This window comes from Trachymyrmex septentrionalis, unplaced genomic scaffold (genome assembly GCF_001594115.1).
Source record: "Trachymyrmex septentrionalis isolate Tsep2-gDNA-1 unplaced genomic scaffold, Tsep1.0 scaffold21, whole genome shotgun sequence".
Taxonomy (NCBI): Eukaryota; Metazoa; Arthropoda; class Insecta; order Hymenoptera; family Formicidae; genus Trachymyrmex; species Trachymyrmex septentrionalis.
In genome coordinates this window covers 1,576,486-1,583,883 of record NW_017305288.1, presented here as the reverse complement: position 1 = coordinate 1,583,883, position 7,398 = coordinate 1,576,486, and positions in this window count along the sequence as shown.

Here is a 7,398-nt window from a genome sequence, read left to right as displayed (position 1 = left end):
TCCCCATCCCCATCCCCATTCCCTTCCTCCTGCTTGCTCCTGTTGCTGCCGTCGTCGCTTCTCTCTCCCTGTTTGCGTTCACACCTACGAGGTTTACGAGGACTCGCCGATAGTTTGTAGGTTCGCACATAACGAGCGCACCCGTACGTGTACGTATACGGAAGGACGCAACGTGGAACGGAGAGATAACTGGCTATTACGTTCGCGGAAGGAAAGTGATTTTCCCAAGGGCGCACTGACCTCCACACCTATGAGACTATTCTAGTTTTCTTTTCCTCTAAACCAAATTTAGATTGATTTCTATTAAATTATTCTTGCGCTGTACAATTACATGACTCTGCATTTCCTCACGCAAAATGCGTAATGCAAGCTGCAAGAGCTAAAACTAAAAAAACAAAAGCTATAAGATTTCGAGGTAACAGAAAAAAGTTTAGAAAAGAAATGCTAATTCTATGATATCTTTTAGATCTTGCACAAACTGGTATCGATATTATATAATATGTAGGAGGAAGCTCCTAAATTTATTTATTAAAAAATAAAGTAAACTGTGGTCTTGATAAAACTAAAAAAAGTATTTCCCTATATTTTACTTTAAGTCATTTTGAGACGTACAACTGAATGACATTAATTTATCTGCTATTATATCGATACAAATATGAAGAAGCCTACGTGCTTGTGCACGTTATTCAATGCCTAACTCTGCTGTCTAAGATACGTCGTCGTTTATGATTAATTGCGATAGATAATACTACTGGCATATCAGTCGTCTTTTTGCCATCGATTAACCGTACCGATCGTGATCGTCCATTGCGCGTCTTTCGATCCCGTTCCTTTGGCCTGCTTCCTCGAATGAAAAAGGTAATCAACGAGTGCGAGCAACGCGGTTCCGTAAAGGAGGGCGTCCGTTAGAAGGAGGATGTCGAAAATCCGTTGGAAGAGGATGGAGGACGAAGGACAAAGCGACGAAACGGGAAGAGGACCCGAGTGAGATGTAGGTGAGGAGGAGAGACCGAAAAAAAGAAGAAAATGGGCCGTGGTCATTCGCGCCAAACTATTCTTGGGCGACTTCGTAACGGTATATCCGATGAGACCCAACTCACGAATATACACTTTAGGCACGCGGCCCTTGTCCGGTTGTCTCCGAACAGCTCTCCATCCAGCGATTCATCGAAGCTTATACCTCTGATATGGGCCGTTGGATCATACTTTTGCCTTCTGCCCCCCCCCTCCACCTCCCTTCCACCCTCTCTCACTCTGTCTTTTTTCCCTTCGTAAAGTTAGCGTTGACGAATTGGGCTGCTTCTTAGGATAGTCACGAGACTTCTCAAATATTCTTGGGCCAAATGAAACGTGACGCGAATAGTATGCATCTTGTGACAAGTATATGTGTGTTGCGTTGGCGTTTTGCGGAAATTCGCTTGTTGTTAATGGAATATCGCCATATAAAGGGATACGTTCAGGCCAATAACAGAGATCGACACGGATATTATTGATATCTTGCATGAAGTTTCACTGGAATCGATATAGAAATCTATCTATCAATGTTCCTTCAAAGCTACACGAAGCCAATCGTGATCATCTACCATAATGAATGTTTGGGATCTGTGTTATTCGATGATCTTTTCGTTCATTTAACACCGCTTTATTAGGTTCATAATCCTAAGCATTGCAAACATACTTGACATATTTTAAATAATACATCGCAGGAACTAGTTAAATATTAATTAAATATTTAGAAACTTTTGTGAAATCCTACAAGACAAGAATTTGCAAAAAGTCCATATCCATCACACGTTCTAATACACATGCTTAGATGACTTATGTCTGACTTATATTTATTGTTAATCTTTCTCTCTCTCTCTCTCTCTCTCTCTCTCTCTCCCTCTCTCTCTCGCGTGCTATGATTTGCCTGACATCGATTGTAAAGTAATTGACTGAAAATTATTGTGATTCGTGATAGTATTGCGGAAATACCTGTATTATAATATTTGCATTATTTGTACTGCTTATCATTTAATCAGTTTCGCGCTTATTACATTGAAATTATCTCAAACAAAATATCATTACTTTTTTTATTTGACATTGAATCGATTCAAATCAGAAAACATCAACAAAGAAATTAATAGTTTGTTCGACTTGATAATACGAATAAATCCTATATATATTATCCTAATACAATATTATTACAATATGATAAAAAAAACATGTAGGTAACCGGAGAAAATGGAAAAAAATGCAAGAAACTTTTATAAATAAAAACTGAGCAAAATTGAAATGTATCACGATTATAAATACATATGTAAAAATCGAGCGATGACATGCAAATCACATTTGTTATTGTGTAAGGAAAAAATTTTTATGCATAGAAATTGCATCAGGTCATACGTCACAGTTACATAAAACGATTCAGCATATGGTAGAATCTTTATATATGCACCAACTGGAAATGCACAGACGCAATATATCCTTCCCTGATTCATCGAGATAAAGTCGTTCGTCTGAATATCGAAAAGACCGCATCATCCCGCCGAATGCTATGTTACGGTGATAAAGTTTCTGTAATATACAATATACCGAATATACGGTAAATTAAGATTAAATTATATTAATAATTGTTTTTATATGATGCGGGAGATGATTAAAATTAAATTCCAGAATTGTATGCGTTGCGCCGAGAAATGAATATTTTCTTGAGCTATAAATTGTTAACATTGTTGGATTTGTTCTGACTTGCCTTCTTTTCAATGCAAATGTGGATTTCAGAAATTTCTTCTGTTACCAATTACTCGCATTTGTCTATTCCGTCATAAATATTTGCTATTTTATTATGTATTGCTTGTTTCGAATTTTCAAATAAATCGTTTTATGTCTCTCTCTCTCTCTCTCTCTCTCTCTCTCTCTCTCACATAGAAATAGATATTATAAAACAGAAATGTTCAAAGTAACGAAAAACAGAGAGAAAGGGACAGAGAGAGAGAGAGAGAGAGAGAGAGAGAGAGAGAGACAACAACGCTCGTGCTGCGGAAGAGGATAAGACGTACTGAAAGTGTAATCTATTAGTCTCGGTCCAAGAGCCTCCGCACAAAGCGGTCACAGTAATCCGTGGAATATCACCAAACCGGTCTCAGGGTCAAGATTAATGAGAAAATAAAAGAAACATTCGCTCAATCTCGATATTGACAAAAGTCACCACGATATCATAGTGGATATTATCAATCAGATCGTTGAACTGAGGTAAAATACGAGTGACAATCGCGCGATTTTTTCGATCGTTTTCAGAACAAGCCAAGCGAATAGTCGATGGCTCACAATTCGTAGGAGAATGTCTTCTCATGGTAATCATTGCATTGGAGTACGCGGCGATAGTTCGCGTAGTAGAGAGCGGAGCATCCCGATACGATGCAGAGAAAGAAGGTTAACAGATAGACAGAGGAAATAGAAAAGTCTCCCTCGCGGGAGACGAAGGTCTCGTGAGGATGCGAGCGAGTCGCGAAAGGAGTAAGGGCAAGCTTCTCACTCCGAGCACCTAGTGTACCTACGTCGTGCACGCGCGCACGTACTCACGTACTCGCGACGAGGAACCGAGGAACACGCTCTTCATCTCGTTTTCTCCCTTTCCGTACCACCTTCGTTCGTCTGCTTTCCACCTACTGCCCTCTCTTCCTCGCGCTTCTTCCCTCGTGGGCTTCCTACCTCTCGCCCCGCTACCTCCCCCTGCGCGTTTCGCTCTCCTGCTCGCTCTGTGCAAAGTAAAGAACTGCCTTGGGTCGTTGGCCGCAACTCGCCGTGACCCAGTGCGAGCGCTAGGACATTGACTCTGCCATCGCCATCGCCATCGCCATCCGCGATACCAACTTCCCCCGTCCCTGTTCCCCGTCGTCTTTTCCTCCTCCTCCTCCTCCCCCTCCTCCTCCTCCTCCTCTCTTCCCCACCGACATGCCACCACCTCCTCCTCCCCCTCCCCCTCCCCTCCCGCCCCGCTGCTCGACCTCCCCCGCTCCCGTATAGCCTACCGATTCCTCTATGCCTCGTTCGGTACATCTTACATCGACAACTCGCACCCTCTTCCTCCCTTCAGTGATCCTCCTCCTTCTCCTTCTCTTTCTCTTTCTCTTTCTCTTTCTCTTCCACTTCCATCTTCTTCTCGTCTCCTCTTCTGCTGTTCTTTTTGCTCTTTTTATTCATTCGCTTCCTTCTTTGCTGTCCCATACCAGGACACCACCACGATCGATTCGCACGATTCCCAGTTGAAAGAAGCGGGACGCCGTCGCCGTCGCCGCCGCCGCCGCCGCCGCTGCGCCGGTGGTAGCGTTGCATGCCGGCTGCATCGGACTGCATGCGCGCCTCGCCGGCGAGTGGCGACAATCACGTGTGCATCCGCATATACAAGTTCCGCGTGTATGTACACTGCCGGGCCACAGGACCGCGTCGAGCAGTCCCCCGTGTAAATTGGGCTCTATTTATGGCCAAAGGTTCGCCGATGGGGTCGGTTCGTGGTTACGGTACTTGGATGAGCAGGTGACGGCGTAAATCTCATAAAAACCATGGCGAGAGATCCATTTGAGATCGAGCGTGAATTTTAGTAGTTGGCAGTCCTCATTTCTTTTATTCATATAAATTTAATTCTTTCGATATTAAAAAAAAAAAAAAAAAAAAAAAAATCGCAGGAAATTACCTTGCCTCAAAAAAATATTTTACGCGTATGTATTAATTTTGATAAAATTTCAGTAGAAAAGTAATATTTCGTTATACAGCATACAATGTCCAAACTCAAAAATAAGCTTAAGTATAGTTGTTTATCCACTTCTTTAAAAAAAAAAAGAAGAATTTTATATTAGCTGTTGCGATAAATGAGATTTTAAAATGTTTTTTTTTTTTTATGTGACACAAGATTATCTCCGCAAAAATATTTGTATGGAGGACACACACACAATCGTTCTATAAATTGAAGAAAAATTTCTGTAACCGCGAGCAGCTATTTAATTCGTAACATACGCGACAAGTTATTTTACATCTCCATCAAGTTGTTAAGTCCTCAGTATTCTGTTCCTACGTTCCTAATTGCTTATAGAGACGATAGTTGGTAAGGACCATCGTAAAACGATTTCCAGCTGTGTGTCTGTTTCTCTTGGTCGTTTATTGATGAATCTATTCGTTTCGTTCGTAAAGTTTCGTAAAGCTCAAGTCGGTAAAAGTTTGAAATTTTCTCAAGATGCTCAGGACGCGGCTATGCGGTTCGGCAATCCAGAAGTCGAGGCACGAGTCGAGAAGCGGAAGAGATGGGAGGGGGCAAGGAGGAGGGATTGACCCCCGCAGCCGCGTCGAGTAGTCGAGTACGACTCGCAGTCAGCTGACTCGAGCAATCTCTCAGCTGAGGCAGCGTATCGAGGCCTTCCGTAAGATATTTATCGGGCTCTGGCGTAACAGCACAACAGCGCGTCTGATCGCGATGACGACTATACCGAAATATCCCTGTCATTGACCGGTAACTAATGTTCAAGCGACAAGTCTCTGACATTGGACATTACCATAACCGGGCACTATTTGATATTTCAGAGTGTTAGACTACTACAGATTTAAGTGATACATAATAAGTATTCGTTAAAAAAGACCATAAGAAGAGAGACGAAGTATGTATATATTAACAAATATACATCTTATGATTTGTACTTGCACATTTGTAATTTAAGAAATAAAAAGAATGGAGAGAGAAAACAAAAAAAATGTGAAAAATTTCGTTGATTTATTTATTTGTTTATTAAAGGTATAATAAGTTTATTAAAAATTCTGTTCACCGACAGTTCTTCGACACATTAAAATAACATTTCTAATAATTCTGCAAAGATAATGAGAGCACCTTCTATAATAGCGTTTTATAGTACATGTTCTAAAAGTAAGATAAAACTTTCTATTATATTATCGTTGATAAATTCAAACGCAAGTTACAGATCATTGTCCGAATCATTTCGCGTCAATAGACAATGCATCTATAAATAAACACTTATTTTACGCGCGAAAGACAATGATTTATCCTCACCTTCGCCTCTACCTTCGTTCAAAGGGAGATTCGAAGGCTCGTCTTCGAAACCTGATTTTCTCCGTTTCACTTTCACGGATGCGCGGCAAACGCAGGCCACGCCGAGCAGGCGTTAAACTTCCTCATCGGTGTGTCGGATGAAGGAAGACGAGAGGGAAGGTCGAGAAAGGGAAGAGAGAAACAAAGAGTAGCACGAATAGCTTTGTTGCTTTGCGCCGATGAGAATCCCATCTAGAGAATCAATGCGAAAAAGATGGGAAAGAAAAGATAAAAAAAGAAAGATGAAAAAAGGTGTTAGCTACTCATGTCTTATTTTTTTGTCGATTTCTACTTTATAATATGGTAAAGGGTCAGTTTTTGGAGCATCTAAGAACATGGTCTCACTGCATTAATTTGTCAGGCAGATTATTAAAATGTATTTAGGAATCAAGGTAATATATATATATATGTATAAATCTCTGTCAAATAATATTATTTAATATTCTTTATAGCGTATACTGTAGAAATGTTTACTGCAGAAGTAATCTTATTTGAGAAGAACGTGAATAAATGTTAAAAATCAGTAACTGAATCATCTTATCAAAATCTGTCAGTGAAACATAGCCGGCTTAGATTCAATCTATAGCGTAACTGCTTTCTGCCTAGCCTAACTCGTTCGAAGGAAATCGGTGGCTCGGTTGAATCATACTAGGAAGCGAAGTGTCCAATTAGGCACTCGCCAACAGGAAGCCCCTTACTTCCTGATCGTAAAATATATCTACCCCGATAAGAGTGGTTGGGTCCTCGCTGGAGTGTCCTAATGAGATGCACGGGAAAGGTCTCGGTTTTCGCGTCACGTTTCTCCATCCTCGTGCAACGACGTGAACTCTAACGCACACAACGATTGTGATACCGCCGTGCCGTTCTCGCGCAGGATCCGAATTGTGAATTCTTGCGGTGGGGGGGAGGGGGAGAGGGGGAACGACGCGACACCACCGCGACGTTTATCCTCCGCGCTCTTACCGTTTCCTCCACTTTACGACAAGTTTACGAAGAGAATCTAGTTCCAAATCGATCTTCCTCTTCTCAACGAAAAATTTATTTTCGTTGAAATATGCAGAGCTTAGACGCGCGGTGAATCCCAAGCTCCAGTGCCAGAGTGCCACACACTGTAAGTCTGAAGTACGTCCCCCTACCTGAAGTAGTTCGTTCGCGTTCGTGCCATGGCACATACCGTTATGCATTTTCGGTCGAAAAGGCGGAAAGGACAAAAAAACGGGGGTGGGATGAAGGAGGGAGAGGGAGAGGGAGGGAGGGAGGGAGGGAGGGAGAGAGAGAGAGAGAGAGAGAGAGAGAGAGAAGATTGAGAGAAAGAAGAGTCG